This window comes from Canis lupus, chromosome 3 (assembly GCF_011100685.1).
Source record: "Canis lupus familiaris isolate Mischka breed German Shepherd chromosome 3, alternate assembly UU_Cfam_GSD_1.0, whole genome shotgun sequence".
Taxonomy (NCBI): Eukaryota; Metazoa; Chordata; class Mammalia; order Carnivora; family Canidae; genus Canis; species Canis lupus.
In genome coordinates, this window is record NC_049224.1 from 90,295,031 (window position 1) to 90,314,021 (window position 18,991).

General features: G+C 37.6%; 2 long non-coding RNA genes across 6 annotated transcripts in view; one reads left to right on the plus strand and one right to left on the minus strand.

The window, feature by feature from the left end:
* The window catches only part of LOC111095406, a 39,831-nt gene extending 24,383 nt beyond the window's left edge, over nucleotides 1-15,448 (minus strand). For 3 of the 4 annotated variants that reach the window (XR_005356465.1, XR_005356463.1, XR_005356466.1), the window contains exon 1: nucleotides 4,029-4,141. This is a non-coding gene — a long non-coding RNA (uncharacterized LOC111095406). Of the gene's footprint in view, nucleotides 1-4,028; nucleotides 4,142-15,390 lie in introns of those variants that run through there. The other variant, XR_005356464.1, reaches the window with a different exon arrangement.
* A 60-nt stretch (nucleotides 15,449-15,508) lies between these two features.
* LOC111095407 lies at nucleotides 15,509-18,710 on the plus strand. 2 transcript variants are annotated; one of them, XR_005356467.1, is made up of 4 exons: nucleotides 15,509-16,491; nucleotides 16,996-17,193; nucleotides 17,944-18,050; nucleotides 18,372-18,710. It is a non-coding gene; the product is annotated as an uncharacterized LOC111095407 (long non-coding RNA). The 2 variants fall into 2 exon arrangements; XR_005356468.1 differs by lacking the exon at nucleotides 16,996-17,193.
* Nucleotides 18,711-18,991: the final 281 nt, after the last annotated feature.

Genomic DNA, 18,991 nt, shown 5'->3' on the forward strand with positions numbered 1-18,991 from the left:
TATCCTATACATCTCTATAGGGCTACTTGAGAAATCTCTAACAGAGCAGCTGGCTTCTCCAGAATGAGCAATGTAAGAAAACAAGATGGAAGTCATATATTTCATATGATCTAGAATAGAAATCATGCACAAGTATTTCCATAATATCTTATTGGTTATAGAAGCAGCTCTATTCAATATCTGAGGAGGAGCCAATGGCTGGGGAGCTCCTTGGAGACTATCACAATTGTCCACTAGTTTTATAAAACCTGTAATTCTGAGTCAAAAGTCTTACCCAAAAGTGATATTGGAGATATCAAACTAGTGGATAGAGATGCCTAAATTTTTCTGATTTTGTACAGCTTCAGCTTGCTACCTATGGCCAGCAATCAAGGAATGAAGTGATTTCTTCAGCTACATCTTATGAGCTTTTCTCCAGCCTCTGGTTTCTAGCAACAAATCTAAATCAAATCAGCCTGTCTGCTCACATAGGGCACTGTTAGCCTCCCCTCTTGTATTTCTTATAGATATAGAGCTCATCAAATGTGTACTTTAGTCTCATGCAATTTTGTGTTCTGATTTTGGTACCTGGAGACTTTTGCTTTGATCCCAAAATATGACAATATGACATATATATATATATATATATATATATATATATATATATAATCTATATGAGAATATAAATTTATCATGGAATTAGTATTTCAAAGTGCAAAGTTACAATTATAATTAGAAATTTTTCTGATCACCAGCCAAACGATTGCAAACCTAATGCATGTTCTTAAAATTTGTATAGTGTAGTCTTAAAATCAGTTTATGCATAGCTTTGAAAAAAAAAGGATGACAATGGTCTCTGTGGAATCAAAAGGAGTACAGAAGATACTTTGGTTAAATCACCTTGACTCAATTTAAGACATGGGTGGGAAGACAGCATAAAATTGGCCATAAATATTAATCAGATCCTTGGCTTCAAAAAAATAAAGGTAAGATGGAAGCTTTCCTGGAATACTGCCATCAATCACAAATTCGTATTTAATTATGGCTTTTTTTATGGTTTGAGAATATAGAATGGGTAAAATATAGACGAGACCAAAATCCAAAACTACACGTATTGATAGTTATTACACTGTTCTTTTGACAGGTGGACAATTATTGAAACTGTATTCATTTGTATAATAAAGATGACTTTATTTCATTTGGCTTCTTTCTGATATTGTTTGGCATTTCTCCATTAGAGAATCTCTTCACATTAATTGCAATTCCACTGCTTGAATTGATCTGACACTTGCAATGCATATGACATCTTATTTACTTATTTATAAATTATCTTTTAACAAACTATGAAATCCATGTCCAAATGACTATAATCACTCAAATAGTCTTGGAAAATAATGGATAACATTAGAAAGGTCAATACCCAAGCAGGAAATTATTTTGACTAGTGAGATTGAGAATTTATTGAGAATTACCCTTCCATGCTGTTATCAGATATGTCTCTACAAGGTCAATTTCTCTGTCCAAGATAATGGAAGCATAGAAAAATTCAAGTACACATTGACTGTCAATTATAGTTTTCTGAAAGGGTGAATAGAATTTTATATAAAACATTAAAAATGTTTAGTCCTCTTCTGAGAAATAGTCTTTATACCCACAGGTGAAATAAGTACATGACACTAGAGAATGAAAGAGAATTGAAATTTCTGAGATAGTCGAGGTGTTATTAGGGGAAGAAAAATGTATACCTTTCGAAAGAATCCATGTTCAGACTGAATATGATATGTAAATGACCTTATCTTCTGACTCTGAACGTTGAAATAGATTATATTTCCAGCAGAGTGGATGATTTTTGGGGAAAAATTTGATTTTATAAACTTCAAGAAACTGAGGAATTAGGGAAAAGATTTCAAAGGAAAGAGTCATTTCTAAATCAAATAAGCAAAAACAGAAATTTTAGAGGTCTAGCACATCAGAATGAGAGAACTACGTCTAAAGTGAGTGATAGCTATGTGCTAGGACCCGTGAAATACTATGAAGGGTATTTTGCATGTCAGTAATCTGCAAAAATTAAGACAAGAATTTAAGTCTATTATCTACTTGACAATGGAGAATAAATTGTTTCTGGATTTTTATTATTTTTGTTTGTTTGTTTCTGGATTTTTAATTTCATGCACAAACTGATTTTCAAGTTCATAGTGGCCTTCCGATTCCTTAGTTTGCCAAAAAGTTCTAGTAGGTCACTGAAAATAATGTCAAAGAGAATCACAAAGAGGTTCAAGAAAACAGAATAGATAATCTATATAAATACAATTGATCTTTGTGTTGAGGTAGAAGGATAATGTTATTAACGTGGTATATTTTTTAAAATTTAGAGAAATTTAATTAGAGAATTCAAATAATATCCAGATAATGATTTTGTTGAATTGAAGCATACCTAATGTCTAATATTGCAGAACCCAGATCAGGAAATTATTTAGCAAGCATTTTGAGATCTACGCAGTGCATATAGATACACTTTTGAGTGAACCAATCCTAATGTTAGCTGAATCTGCAAAATTGGTGGACTTCCTTCATTGAAAAACACTAATCATTGTGTGTTTTGCCCAACACTGAGTAACAATGGAAGGGCCTCCTGCCAACTTCATGTTATAGCCATAGGATAGGAACATGTATTTTTAAAAAGTGGATGCCTTTCTGGGTTGTATATTAGAAAAATAAAAATACTTTTTAATATTTTGCATAATGTTTTATGTCTATAAATACACTCTATCCTCACAGAAGTTTTGAAAGCAGTTAGGATGAGGTCAATTATCTCTATTTTATGGAAGTTATAGCAGGCTTCCTGAGGACGTGTTGATTTACCCAGAGGCATATCTCTAGTTAGTGGAGAAGGTTAAAGTCAAACACAGGCTCTCTGATTCCTTTCATGAAATCTATCTTTCAAGATACAGCACAAAATGTGCCCCCCTCTACAAAGGAAACATTTGACTCTTCTTTGTCAGTAGTCATAAACACATTTCCCGTACACCATTCACCATGCTGTATCCAAATACAAAAAGAGGAACAAATCTAAGGCAGATAAATACATATGTTGAAAAAAAAAAAAACAAAACAAAACTGCACCGGATTAGAAGTCGGTGTCTTACACAGTTCTTTAGATCAGTTAAGGCACTGTTTCAAAACACACAAACACTTTGGGAAAGAATCATAAGAATTAAATAGTATAGGAGAACTGATTAGTGATTAAAAGTTTGGGGAAGTAAACACGAGGATTGGATGGGGTAGCCATTTTTAATTTTCTATACCAGTCGGGAAATCTATGTAGGGCACTTTATTTAGCTCATTTACATATCTTAGGAAGCCAAATGAATTATTTGTCAGAAAGAATTATCTGGAAAGAAATTAGTGAGCTCACTGTTGCATATCTTTGTGGATATTGCTACACCAAAATTAATTACAATTATTAATAACTGTTTTCTCTGGGGATGCTTCTTCTGCCACCCAAATAAGTCATTCTGTGTTCAAGCTGAATGTGGTCTGTATTTTCTTCGAATGCTATTGCATATTTTAAGAAGTCTGGAAATAATGGTAACTCTAGATTAAAGAGTTTTCTTAAAAAGTAAACAGGTTAGTAATACAGCTACTAAAAAAAATGAAATCCTATTGAAGAAAGTATATAGGTTAGCGGGATCAACAAGAAACCACTGGCCTCACAAAAGTGCGGTTTCTGGCAGTGTTCCTCACCTAGAAATGTCTGTTATTAATAATCCCATGAATATTAATAGGAGTTTTCTATTTACTCAAAAAGAAAATAGCCATATCTGATGTGAAATTACTAAATGACCATCTATCACAGCTGGACAAAACTTGTTGCATTTAGGGGGATGCTGGCTGAAATATTAGACTTCATACAAAAACGAAACAAATATTGTTTTTCTGTGATATTTTTCATTTCTTTGCCAGTACCCCTTATATTTGGGCAAATCACATACATGTTTTGCTGGATACTTTGAATGAGTTTGTCAGAGAGCAGATGTTGCTCAACTCACCCATTTTCTCAGAAGCCAAGGACAGGTAAGAGATTTGTGGGATGTCACATGGCTGGGGCACCCAGACCTCTCCATAGCAAGATTCCACAGTAAGGTTTTTAGTCCGATCACTGGAAAGGCAAAAATATTTGGTACTACATTCCAGACATTCATCCTCTTTAACATCGATTTAGTCTTAAGCAAGAGGAAAGGCTTCAGAATCAGAAGAAGTGTCACTTTTTTTTTTTTTTGAGCGTGCCACCACACATTTGGGAAATTACATCTATCTGTATAGACTTTACATCATAGTAATGACATATATGCCTCTGAGACCAGATATTTCTTGCCAGTGATTCTACAAACAAAACATTTACTGACAATTTTGGAAATAATAGTATGCCTCCTAGTAGACATTGAATGGGGTGTTTTTCATTGTCTCTGAAGTTTGGCGGAGGCCTGCCGGTGGAGGACAAAGGGCAACAGAGAGGTTATAGACCCATCTATGCAGTACTTCCCAAGATGGTAAGACTGATCCACACATTATCAGCTCCTCTTACTTGCTGCCAGGCTTGATAAGAGAATTTTTGAAATTTAAAATTATAAGTAAAAAATGAGGGAAGTAGGGACTTCTTTTACCTATGAGAGAAGTCTGTGGTGTTTCTCTTTAGTATCTGGTCATGGAGGAAGAGAAAATATCATTCCACCTTATCTCCAGGCAGGGAAGCAGGGTTCTGAGATACGTGATGCTAATGTCCTGGGTGCTAGTTGAATCTTCATGGAGTTGTGGAACGTAAGACCCTCGTTCTGCCAAGGGGCCAGAGCAAACGTGACAAAGTTCTTGGGAGAAGTCGACATAGGTACCCTGAAGTTCAGGGATATATGTGACTGTGGCCATTGCCACCTTGCTTCTCAACTATGTGATTTTAAGGCAAGAGTTTCTAGGAGCATATGGCAATGTCTGGAAAGCACTATCAGGGGAAGGGGAGATGGTTTATAAGAGACACACTGAAATCCACAGTGGCTTTGAAAATTTGTAATAGAGCCTGGATTTGGAAGCCTTCTGTCATGGAAGCATAATGGCCAAGAAAAAAAAATGGCAATAGTAACACCCGGCTATGTGATATGTGTTCCTTTTCTTCTACAACAATCCACTCTAATGCCTCTGTCTCTGAAGGTACTTGAAGATGGCAAAACGGTGACAAAAAAATACAACTCCCTCTCAAGTGCATTTTGCCAATAGGAAAGATTATGCCTCAGTTGCCGTCATGAAAAATAATTAATTGTCTGTGAAATTGTAGCATTGATATGAGGTAAAAATTTTAACCAAAATTGTAAATCCTGAAAATGAATCATAACTGTGAAAACTGGTTGCTTTTTGATTTTTGGTAGCCAGCATGATGTGAGCCACGATATCAGTCCAAATTATAATATAGACAGAGAATTGACACAGTATAGCTGAGGAACATGATGGAAAAAGGTGGTCATTCTTTTCCCACTTTAATCAAATTTTTCCTCATTACATTCACTGCATGTATCTCATTTAATCCCCGTGATAACCCTCTAGGGTAGATATCATCCATCCTTCCTTTACAGATAAAGATTCTGAGGCTTCAGGGAGCCACTGAGGAACTGAGATTTGACTAGGTTTATTTAAATCTAATGTCTCGGTGGGGCACCTGTTGGTTAGGTCTCCAGCTCAGATCTTGATCTCATGGTCCTAAGTTCAAACTCTATATTGGGCTCTGCATTGGGCATAGAGTCTCCTCAAAACAAAAAACAAAAACAAAAAACAAAAACACTTCACATCTCAGCTTTAGAAGTTACAATTTGGTACCTTTCAAAAGAATTTTCTGCAATCATATCAATATTCTTTACGTGAGCCATCCAATATGATACCTACAAGGTACATGTGGCAATTCAGTGCACTTGAAATGTGGCTCGTGTGATGGAAGAAGTAAATTTTTGATTGCATTTATCTAAATTAATTTAGATTCAAATAGCTACATATCTGGGAAGCGGCTGCTATATTGGGCAGCCCTGCTCTAGACAGCTTCACCTGCCCACCACTTCCAAATTTCCATGGATCATTAGATGTGTGAGACAGTTGCTGTTGCTTTAGAGAGAGTTCACACTTCTTGGGCATTTGTAAGCACAAAGGGAAGCACACACGCACACACGCACACACACACACACACACACACACCTTGATTCTATTTAGAAGAACAGCATGTGAATATGGATCTGTTGAAGCTGTATTTCTCTCTGCCTCTGTGAGAGGGATAATAAGTATGGGCTCCCAGAGAGGGGACAGTGATTTGCAAAATACGTCTGGATCTAGAAAACCTACACATGACAAATGGATGAGCGCATAGGACCTCACTTCCTTTTTTTTTTTTCTTTTTTTAGGACCTCACTTCTGATGAACGTGGACCCACTCCACTTTGTTATATGCTGGGTTTTATAAAGGCTTTTATTTGATGTGCATACATATATGATAGACATGTAGACAGAGGAATGAAACCTACATTGAAATGCATGAAGAAGCTGGGAGAGCTCTTTAAGTTATTAGTGATGTGACCATATGCCACTTGGTTACCCTCTTTGAGTCCCTAATTTCTCATCTGTAAACTGGGGAGCATAGCAGGTCTGCCTCCCTCGGAACCTATTCTGAGTTTTTGTTGATCATAAATGAGGTGCCGCATGAGAAAGGAATGTGTGAGCTGTGAAGTGCTACACAAGTGTGGGTTATTATTCATTTGTTACCACAGCAACTGAAGGGCATCTCTGTGACAACAGAACAGCTAACTGAAAAGCAATGATTAAAAAAAAAAAAAGTATTGTTAAGATCGAAGTATGTGATTCTTTAACAGCAAGAAAGCCCCAATACTGATATTTCTCCCATGCCCTGGTTTCCCCAGTCAAGAAATATTACATGTACATAAAGATAATTTGCTTTAAAATAGAGAGAATTGAAAAAAAAAAAAAACCTATGCCCTGTGGTTATTTTGTTAAGTAGCTTTTCAATGTTTTATCTTTGCTCATGAATATATTTATACAGATGAAGATATTTAGACGGATAGGTGTAATGCCAAATTTTTAACATTGAGATCATACTGCGTATTGTTTGTGTTCTTTCTGTATACCCTTTTTGCATGACTAGTACATCATGACCTTTTATGTAAATTATTAATACTTTCCCAAAAGACGATTATAGTAATTGCATAATATATTATCACATGGCTACGCCATAATTCTTCTAACAAACTATTATTGAATATTTTAGGCCTCTCTCTCTCTCTCTCTCTCTCTCCCCCCCCCCCCCTTTTGTTTTGGTTGGCCATTGAAACAATGCTGCAGCAAACATCATCGGCCTCTAGAAACTCACAGACAGGATCTCTTTCAAGGAGTGGTATTTGAATTGCGGCTGAATGCCCAGAAGGAGCCAGACGTTAGGGCGGAGCACTCCACGCAGAAGGGCAGGCGAGTGCAGGGCCTTTATTATTGGGTTTAGCTGATGAGACCCTGTAGTACCTCCCCAGGAAGGAAATATAATTTACCCCTCATTCTGACTGGCAGTGGATTAAATGAAATCACTTCCTTATTCAAGCAATTGCAGATTAGAGGGCGCCCATCCCAGGCCGGCTCGTTCGTGGTAGATTTTGTCTACCTCACAAGCTCTCCATTGCACGGTTGGGACAGATGCTGAAGCCAAACCTTTAAACATCTCGAAACCTCATCAGTCCTTAAGGCAGTATTTGCCATCTAGTATCTTGTCAGGAAATATATATTAGGTGAATTTAGTACTTGCACGATAGCCTGATGTTTTATAAAGTAATAAGCAAAAGACAGTTCCCTATCACACGAGGCCTATTCAAAGAAGATGATGTTCTATATGCTGATAATTAAGATTTAATTCGTTTCCAGGAATTATGAGGAAGAGCAAAAGAGAAACTACAAAGAACTCCAGATCAGCTAATTCCTTCTAAGTGTAAATCTCTGGTGTCTGATACCGACAGATGCAGAGTAAAAAGGAAACAAAGGAATAAAAATATTTGGAAAAAGGATTATTTGGTGACATCTCAGTTATGGAAAAAATGGTAACTCCTATTTTTTTAAAGATTTTTGTTTATTTATTCATGAAAGACAGAGACAAGAGGTAGAGGGAGAAGCAGGCTCCAAGCAGGGAGCCCAATGTGCCCGAGGTGGGGCTCAATCCCGGGTCTCTGGGATCACGCCCTGAGCCAAAGGCAGATGCTCAACCGTTGAACCACCCAAGTGTCCCTGTTTTTGTTTTTATAATGTAAGTGTGACACATCATATATTTATTTCAAGATTCGTGTAACCAGTGTAAGTATTATCATCTTCCTTGTCCTATCATTTTCCAAATGGTTCTCCCCTCCCCTTAGCATATAGGATGCCTTGGAAGCCTTAGAGGACAAGGTTGGGCTATTATTATACTGTGATGGCTGGTGGGAGACACACTTAGCTGGGCGACCTGCGCCACTTGAACCTTCAACTTCCCCATCTCCTAACTCAATACTTATGTGGGCACCCCCACTTTTCCAATATGCAGGAAGACAAATTTCTGGATAAACAACAAAGCATATTCTCTGTGCTGAAGAGCAGAATGCTGAGCTGTTTTCATACCCCAATTTTATTTTAAACCAAATGCTAGGGAAAGCTTAATGCTTAACCTGTTCAGGTTTGATTAATGAGGATAAAAATGTCACCTAAGGATTTGAGGACAGGAATAAAGACCAGGTGTGATCCCAGGTGAACACGGAACACAGAACACAGTCCCCAGGTGTTCTTCTTAAGAAATTGCACTGCTCATAAAGCAGCAATTTCAGAAAATCAGGAGATGTTAGTGCTTTTTTGAGCAGTAATTAAAGGACCCACTGAGAAGCTTGATTTTGCTGTGGATTTCTCCCTAAGAAACCTCCTTGACAGGTAGGTGACGGATTCAGAGTCAGCTGAGCCTGGCCATGCAGCTTGCCAGGCGGGCACATCCACGTGTGCCTCACAGAAAACAATCACTGCATGACTCGCCTGTATACTCTGTGGTCAAATCAGGGGTTATTTAGGGAAAAGTGGTAACTACATCCCTAGGCTGCTCCGGCTGGAAGCGAGCTGGGCTGAGCTGGACATCACTCTCGTCAACTCCACTGCGCCTTCAGACTGAGTCTGGCTGGCAAAGTCGGGGCGCGGGGCACCCTCGTGTCCCATAGATCTGTGTGGGAATTTGACGATGGGCTCCCTCTCCCCAGCCCTGCAGCGGCTTGAGAAGGATCTCTTTGGAGCCTCTTATCCTTAGACTCTCATAGGAGAGTAGTCCATTCACCTCATGGAGCCTTGAGGGGAAAGAAAATATTGCAATACATTAAAAACAAATCGAAACGCTTATAAGAAAGGACGCTGGCAGACAACTTGGCACAATTGCGCTCCAGCGCTTCGTGGAAAGTAGAACTTACAAATGATGAGCTTGGGTATTTGGTGGAGGAGATTTCTAAGCAAAATGTGAAGCACACAGCCTGGCTTCTCCTTGCTGTGTAACACTAGTGTGCAACAGTAGAGCACAAAAGGGTTGGCAAGGCAATTCTGAAGCAAAAGGGAAACAGCGCTTGATGCTTTGGAAGATTCTCAGCTTATCCAGACAGGCTGTTCTGGAAACAGGGCCAAGTGTGTGGCTGGACAACTGTTTGCTAAAGAGATTAGGTGTGTGACTCATGGATCCAATCAACCATCTCAGAGAAGCTGGGAATAGAGATGCATTTATCCAGAAAATATCTGTAGAGCACCCTTTTTTTTTTTTTTTTTTTTTCTGATGGCTTGGACTCACATGAATTGCAGGCAAGGCCAACTAGGACTTTTAGAAATTTGTATCAGCAGAAACATTATCAGCCTGGATTCAAAGGGATAGATACGGGATATAATGAGGGAAGAATGACTTTGTGGGCAAAGCCACAGTGCAGCAGCTGGCAAGGTTGCCACCACCAGCGTGGACCCAGGAGGCACAGGCCCAGGAGCAAGGCCTTTGTCTGGATTCTGGAAGTAGAGATCTCTGCGGTTTCAGAGGGTGGACCCGCCACTGAGGAAGTAGATCTGCCACCCTAAGCCACCCTAATGGGCCCAAAGGACAGAGCATCCACAGAAGAAGATTATTTTCAAGGCTAAAAATGTAATGGAGTTTGTCTTGCCAAATTTCAGACTTCTGTAGGGTCCATGATCCCATTTTTCCTTCTCTCTTTTTTTGGGGGATGGGAAGTCTGTCCTATGCTTATTCCACTTTGTATTTTGGGAGCACGTAATTAGTCTGTTCCTAGAGTTGCTAGGATTGGATTTAGGATTGGATATAGTTGCTAGTGATGGATTTAAAGATAGAGGGAAAATTTTCCCCAGAATGAATCACACCCTACATCTCACCCATACCTGAATTAGATTATGTTTTGGATAAGATTTTGGACTTGGAGTTGATAAATGGAATGGGATGAGATGTTAGAAGAAAATGAATATACTCTGCATGTGAAGAGGACGTGAATTTTTTTTTGGGGGGGGAAGTCAAAAGTCAGACTGTTATGGATTCAGTTGTGTCCCCTAAAATTCATAAGTTGAAATTCTAACCCCTGTGCCTCAGAATGTTACCGTATTTGAAGACAGAGATAGAGAGGTCATTAGGGTAGGACTCATGTCCTTATAAAAATGGGAAATCAGAGACAGACACGCATCTAAAGGATACGATGTGAAGAGAAACAGGGAGAAGGTGACCATCTGTGAGCCAAGGAGAGAGACCGGGAGCAGACGTTCCCTTCAGAGCCCTCAGGAGGCCCCACCCCGAGGACACCCTGATTATGGGCTTAGCCCCTAGGCCTCTGAGACAATACATTTTTATTGTGTGAGCCAGTCTGTGGTATTTTGTTATGACAGCCCAAGCAAACTAGAACAAATAGAAACGACTGTGAGTCCTTAGTTCCACCACAATCTGTGATGAAGCTAAGAACACAGCTTTCATGTTACCAATTCAATAAATAATTAAATGTCTACCGCGTGTCCTGCCCGGTACCAACAGCTAAAGCGGATCAAAGGACAGTGAAAATTCAGTCAGCTTGTGGATTTCAGTTTGAAATAATCGTATTTTAAAAATGTCTGGGAAAATGTGAGTCAGCTACTAACAAATGGATTTCTTGAGGTAAATAAATCCATGCATTTGAATTGGAAAACTTTAAAAAATATATTGTTGTTTCTTTACGTGACCCTTCTCTCACCTTAACAATACTCCTGGCTCTGCTGTTAGAAACTGAAGTTTTTGTCGCTCGTGCACACCAAAAAATAAAAGCAATTGACATTCTCATAGCGGGCACAACCAATCATTGCTTGTTTGCAATTCTATGCAGAGCAGTTTTCAGCTCAGATGCATACGTTCAGTGTAGTACTTAATAATTTGCACTTTGGGATACGCATAAAATATATACTACTTACTGCGGTAAGCTGCATTGTCACTGAACAGAGTTACCTACTGACAAGTGTTCCTTTTATTTTAAAGTTCTCTTTATTTTAGGGGCATCTGAGTGCTCAGTCAGCTGGGCATCTGCCTCTGGCTCAGGTCATGATCCCGGGGTCTTGGGATTGAGCCCCGTGCTGGGCCCTCTGCTCAGGGACAAGCCTGCCCCTCCCCCTGCTCGTGCTCTCTCTCACTCTCTCAAATAAATGAATTCTTTAAAAAAAGTAAGTTTATTTTAAAGGATTTTGTAAATTAAGTTTTTTTCTAAATACCGTTTAATTAAAATATTCTTAGTATTTTGAACTACAATATTTTGGGGATATGATGTGTACATTTTATTTTATTTTGCAAAGAGAGACGTTTTTACAAGTACTTTTCTAAATATTCTCTGATTTTATCCATTGAGCAATATAATTATCATTATGTTGCCGTGCTGGTTTTTTTCCCCAAAATTAATATCATATTTGAAGACAATACATCTGGCTAATTAATTATAATATATAATGTGAATTTTTCAACATGGGACAATTTGTTGATAAATTCTACTAGGAATAGTGGTAATCGTTCACGAAGACAGTTTTTGCATCAGGATCAGACTATTGCCTGTATATTTATTGACCAATAAATTTAAGACTTCAGTAGTATAGGAAAAAATAATACAGATATCAAAGCTTTATAGGTTTATGAAAAGTTTAGTTGCAGAAATGAAAGTCAGGAATAAAAATCCCTAGTGTGCACCTAGACCAATCAAGTAGTGATGGATTTTCTATAATGAGGTGTCTTGACCATATCTGGCTACTGAGCAGAATGGACTTCAGTAATGTGAGGAAGGCCCAGCAGCTAGAATGGAGAAGATGACCTGGAAAAATACCTGGTCAATCGAGTTATTTGCTTTTCAAATGCTGAGAGCAACTGCGGCTATGAAAAGAGGAGGCTCCATGTCTGAGACTAATGTAGACTTCCTAGACTAGTGGTCAATCAGGATGGTCTTTGACGTGGTGTGTAGGGTATAGCAAGCTCTTGACAAGCCTAGGCAATCCATCTTCTTGGGAGAGGGTCTCACAACATGGTGAAAATTCAAGGAAATAGGTTTGGCTTTTAAGGGAAAGGAGGATTTTTGTAAAAACCAATCCTTGTGTTAATGTTACCCAAATGGTTTGAGATTCAAGACTGAGAATATGTTTCATGTTACATTTAATATTACATTACGCACAGGTTTTTTGGTATGGAGTCCATTCTAAACTAGTGAACTCTCCTGAGAAAATTATACTTTTATTGGTCACAGGGATCTTAAATTGCTAAAAATAGCTGTGGTGAGTTATATTGCAACTGGACAGAGATATGGTGATAATTTGTGTTCCCTTTCCTTTCCAATGTTCTGCTTTTACCATTTTCCTAGTTGATATGCTAAAGGCTTATTGTTCAATCAGTCATTCATTTAACACATACTTGCCAAATGCCCAGCAGGCAGTAGAAAAAGAAATGAGAAAATAGGGAAATATTACTGTCTGATGTGAGAGTTACTAAGTATGTTCTGCGAGAATGAGTGAATATGCATTTCTGAATGAAGGGTGAAAGTCTTAGTTGCAGGTTTACTTCTCCCATTGCTTTGGAAATGTCTACTCTGCTCATAATGGGATGGGATGGGTGAGAGTGATAGTAGCAAGACCAACACAAGAGAGGGTTGCTCAGTGTCGCAATGGGAGGAACTTGTGATATACATGTGCCTCTGTAATTACATATACAGATCCTTTCACCTGTGCCTGGTAATAGGTAGTAGCTCCTTTATCTATTCCATGATGTCAAGATATATTGCAAGGACCTGAGAGAAGCTAAGAATACTAAGGTAAACCTCATATGATAATATATGTCTCCTTTCTCTTAATCCTTGGGTAGCCAGATTTAACAAATGGAAATAGGATACCCTCTTAAAATCAAGTTTTAGATAAACAATGAGTGAATTAATATCTGTGGCAATCCTATCTCCTTCATGAAGGTCATTACTATCTATGCCACAGAATCCTTGGCCAACATCTAGAATATAGCCTTTTGAAGGGCTATACAACCTTTTCCATCAGTATTTACTCTGACAGTGATTCTCAACCCAGGCTGTGGGCACATCCTCCATCGAGAAAGTGTTTTACTTGTGCTGTGAGAAAAAGAAAAGCTGTGCTTTGAAAAAAAAACATCTTTCTTCATGCGATTTATGTGTGAAGTATGGTCCCCAGAGGGGCATATCTATGTCCATACTTATCAACGTTAAAAAGAATCACTTTCCTGTGACGAACGGGGCAGGGTGTGTCTTCAATCTTTTTTTAGATGGGTACTCTCTTTGTAGCCTCACTGCAATGATATTAGTATTTTTGAATTTATATAAAATATATACAATATACCTACATTATATATAATAATATAATTTATAATACCTTATATATAATATGCATACATATATATAGTCTATGTGTCTTTTTATTTTACGGAGGAAGGATGAGAGGTGTTAAGTATAGTAGCCAGAAAGATAAAAAATAATAGAAAGTTCAAAACATGCATAAAAGTTAATCACATAATAAGAATTGGCAATATATTCAAATAATTGAAAGCCTCTAGGAAATATAATTTTTTGTCTGTTGATTTATTATATTATTTCTATTCTAACCCCAAGTTTTATTTATGAAAAATTAGGACCAACTTTAAGGAACTTCAATATTCACTTTTGTTATTTGTAAAAAATTTAAGAATGCATATGGTATATACTTTGATCTTGGTTTTGCACATTTATTCGTATGTTTGCATTATTTCAACTTTCATAAACATACCATATGTATATTGTTACAAAACCTGATAAAGATTAGCTGACTGGCATGTATACATGTGTTATTAGTTTTATATTAGCTTGGATTACTGTTGTTACTATACTTACTGCTATTACTATGATTATCTAATGAGTATATACATATATATATATATATATATATATATATATATATATTCCTATTTAAATCCTCTTAACTCAGCAATCCTTTAAGCTCTGAATGACTAGCCATTTTTTAGTGCTATTTTATAAACAAAGATTCAGGGAGATTAAGTGATTTATCCTCCATCCTATAAATAGACAACATCAGAAATGGAATTCTTGGTCAGAAACTATGTCTATATAACTCAAAAAGTAAGTCCTTTCCCTCTAGGCCATACTGCAGTTGGCCTAGTCTTCCCTTTTTCCAGACTTAATGAAAAGATAACTAGAGAATGAAAAAAGGAAGAGCTATTCCTTCTTTATGTTTGCACAATTTCTTTTTCATCCAGATGAGAAATTGGCCCATGTACATCTTTTAATAGAGGTTTGAAAATTGTGAAATTAAGAACACTTGGTATATCTGCTCATATTCAACGGTGCTCTCTCAGAAGCAAGATCAGAGTTGTAGACATGAGGAGGTACATACTACATCATGAAAGCTATTTTACCTCATTGTCACTGTTAATGCATTAACTGTTATCAGCGAATAAAAGCAAGTTGAAAGCATGGTGCTTTATCTTAATATCTGAATTATTTATGAGATGATAGCCTTATTTAAGGATTACCTAGGAAACTACCTTGAAACAAATTAGGAGATTGCAATACATTAAATAAAAGGGACTCTAGGGGGTCACCCCCTTATCTGTGGGGGTACATTTCAAGACCCCCAGTGGATGCCTGACACTGCATATTAATATCAAACCCTATATATTCTAAGTTTCTTCTTATAATACAGATCTCTGATAAGATTTAGCTGATAAATTGGGCACAGCAAGAGATTAACAACTGATCAAATTATAACAATATGCTTTAATAAAAATTATGTGAATGGGGTCTTTTTCTCTCAAAATATATTACCATACTAAACTCACCCATTCTCTTGTGATGATGTGAGAGGCTAAAATGCCTGCGTGATCGGAGATGAAGGGCGGTGAATGACGCAGCCATTGTGACGTAGCATTATGCTACTATCGACCTTCTGATGATGCATCTGCCTCTGGACTGTGGTTGACCATGGATAGCTGAAACCACAGAAAGCAAAGTTGAGGATAAGTGGGACTGCTGTATAACAAATATTTACATCAAATGTGGGATTTCTGTATTTTGATGGTAATCAGTTGGGGAAACAAAACGTGAAGACTAGAAATATAAAATAATAATTAATAAAAATAACAATTCTGAAACATAACACAGCAGATATTACAAGGTAGATCTCACTGCATCATATTCAGAAAAATGTGGACTGTGGAATGAAAGACACCAGGATGGGATTCCTAAAGTTCTTTGTCACGGTCATTATCAAAAATATTAACCTATTCTAATCTGCTGTATGATACTTATAATAATTCAACTTTTTTTTTCTTTTTTATTAATTTGTGGTCTCTCTTCTTCTACTAATGGAAAAGCTCCATGAAAACAAGGGCTCTGTCTATATTTTTTCACTGTAGTATCATCTCTACAGCCTAGAATAGTTCATAGCACATAGCAGATAAATGAACGAGTGAGTAAATGAGTGAACAATCAAATGAGTAAATTTCCTAATTCTGAGATGTGTGGTCTTGGGTTTTCTTTTTAGGCCCTCCATTTTTTCATTTGTAAAATAATATAAATAATAATTTTCTTAGATTGTTAGTGTAAAATAAGTAAAGCACACTGCACAGTGACAGCAGGCATGGAGGGGTTCCATAAGTGACAACTATTAAAATAAATGTGATACTTTCACCTACACCACAAAATTATTACATATACCCACCCCGTTGTTGGGTTTGGTCATATATTATGTCCAACGTCATGTGAGCAGATGTAGCATGGCATATGCCCTCCCAAACGGACACCTACAACTCTCTCTCATCCCTCTGCCATGAGAATGTGCTGTTTCAGCTCAGAGCTGCACCTTCAGAATGAAGACGTGTGCAGCAGACCCAACCCAGCAGTCAACTTAGAGCGGAGACCCAGGCAAGACCTGCCCATGTGTAAGTCAAAAGCAAATATTTGTTCTTGAGAGTCCCTAAGATTTTGGCATCATTTGTTATGCAGGACAAGCTATTGAACATTGACTATAAAAGTGTTCTACAGAATTTCAGAAAATGAACTGTTTTGGAATAAAATCAGTTGAGAAAAGATGGGTTTAAGTTGACAAACGAAAAAGAGCAATATATCCCCATCATGAAAACAAGATATGTAAACTGGCTACCTCCCCTTTCAGGACATCAGTGTCTTTGGTTTTGTTGTCCTTGGTTTTACTTTCTTCTCCCATTCCCCTCCACCTAATTCAGTTCATTCACCATGGATCCCCTAAATCTAGTTACCCCTATTGATAAGGCCAAGCACAATGTGAAACCCGGTCACTTCTGAAGCCATTTCTATTCTGGACTTTACACTCCTGCTATACAGAATTAGTTGATTCAGTTCCTTCAAGCTGTCATACTGTTTTCTGCCTCATATACTTTGCACAAATCTTGTCCTTTGCCTGATAGGTCCTCCTTCTGCTCAAAAACACCATCTCCTCCACATTCATCAGTGAGGTCCTCTTCAGTCTTAACAGGCCAGTTCAAGGGTTGGTCACTCTGCCTATCATCCTCACAGTGACATCTCTGGGACAAGGTCATTATTTAATCATCTTTATTATCCTTGGTGGTTAGCATCTAATACCCGTCTGACAAACACATGTTGAGGTGAGTTGGAATGACAGGTCAAAGATTAAATAAACAAACAAAAGTCTAGAAGGAGCATTCTGACTATAATCCAACCTATTTTAAATATGATTTTCGTCATTATATGCTGGCAAATTAGGTTAGAGATAGAATTTTGAATAGAAGAGGAAATTAAAAGCATTCTTAAGCCAGAATATGGCCTTTTCTCCACTCTCTCCATCAGCAGTTTCAACACTAGGCATTAAAAGCCAGTTTTTGCTATGTCTCCAGTGGGTGTTTAATGACCTTAGGTCAAGATTACATCAAGAGCTGGAAGATGGGATCCCTGGGTGGCGCAGCGGTTTGGTGCCTGCCTTTGGCCCAGGGCGCGATCCTGGAGACCCGGGATCGAATCCCACGTCGGGCTCCCGGTGCATGGAGCCTGCTTCTCCCTCTGCCTGTGTCTCTGCCTCTCTCTCTCTCTCTGTGTGTGACTATCATAAATAAATAAAAAAAAAATAAAAAAGAATTGTCATTAAAAAAAAAAAAAGAGCTGGAAGATTAAACCAAAAGAGAGAGAGAGAGAGAGACAGAGAGACAGAGACAGAGAGAGACAGAGAAAGAGAGAGAAGAAAATTTTTTCTGGTTTTGAAAAAATAACCTCAATTTTCTTATTTGAAAATCAAAATGGTAACATTTAGTTGTATCTATCATAAGGTTGTTATCAGAAGCCCATGAGGAATTGTGATGTACCTTGCATAGTTAGTCTATTTTTTGTTATCCCTCAAGCAGACATGAGCGGACAAATGACACAAGAGAACATGAGAGTTTAAATAGACAGAAGAAAAGCTACACAATGAGCCTGTGGGAGGTGAAAGGCCCCTCAGCTAATTTTCCAGGTATTACAATTTACCTTTAAGACCAATAATAGTTGAGAAATCTGAAGAAATAAACAGAGGACAATAAAGTTACTTTAAAAAAAAAAGACAAAGATGAAGAGAATAAAGAAATCCCTGAAATTTGTGGGAGGGAAAAAAAAAGAACAGAACTGTATCTTTCATGCCATATGGAGTTTGATCGTGAAGAGTCTTTTCAGTTGAACCTATAAATGGCTACTCTTTGTAAGATTTCCTTTCTTGACTTTTGCCTGCAACATATGGTGCCTTGTTGTAGACTTTAGAAAACATATTAACTTTCTATTTGCTCTTATGTGTCCTCAGTCAGAGAAATGCACTTAATTTTAAAGCCAACAAAAGCATGTAACAAGGAAGACCTACGTGGCTGCCACAAAGAAATGAAATGATGAATGGGACCATCAATAATTCACATGTTCCGTGTAGATGTAACAGATTGCCTGATTGTACAAAATGACTTCTATCTTGGTGAAGAACCAACACATTATTCCTCATGGGTCTCTTTGACTCCCTACCTTTGTCTTTAATGTATAAAGTACGTCTTATTTCTGATAAATGCAGTGCTGTTTGCTGGTCTTAATAAAGGTCAGATGGATGGACAACTGATAAAATCTGCTGGAAAAAAAAATTGACAAATAAAGTGTTCCTGAGATTATCTCCTGCCTAAATCCCTTTCTCAACCACAAATTTAAAGATTGAGATAAGCCTAACTCTGGGTATGCTCTTGATATCAGTAAATCTGAATTTGAAGATGGTTGGGTTGGATATACTTACAATCAAGTTTGTCCCCAACTCTTCCTTCATGTCACCTGGCTGTCGTGGTTAGAACGACAAGATTCCCAACCCACATAAAGCCAAGGGGATTTACAGATTATATAGACCATAGACAAAATTTCTTGAACCTCTCCCTCCCATTATAACCTTCA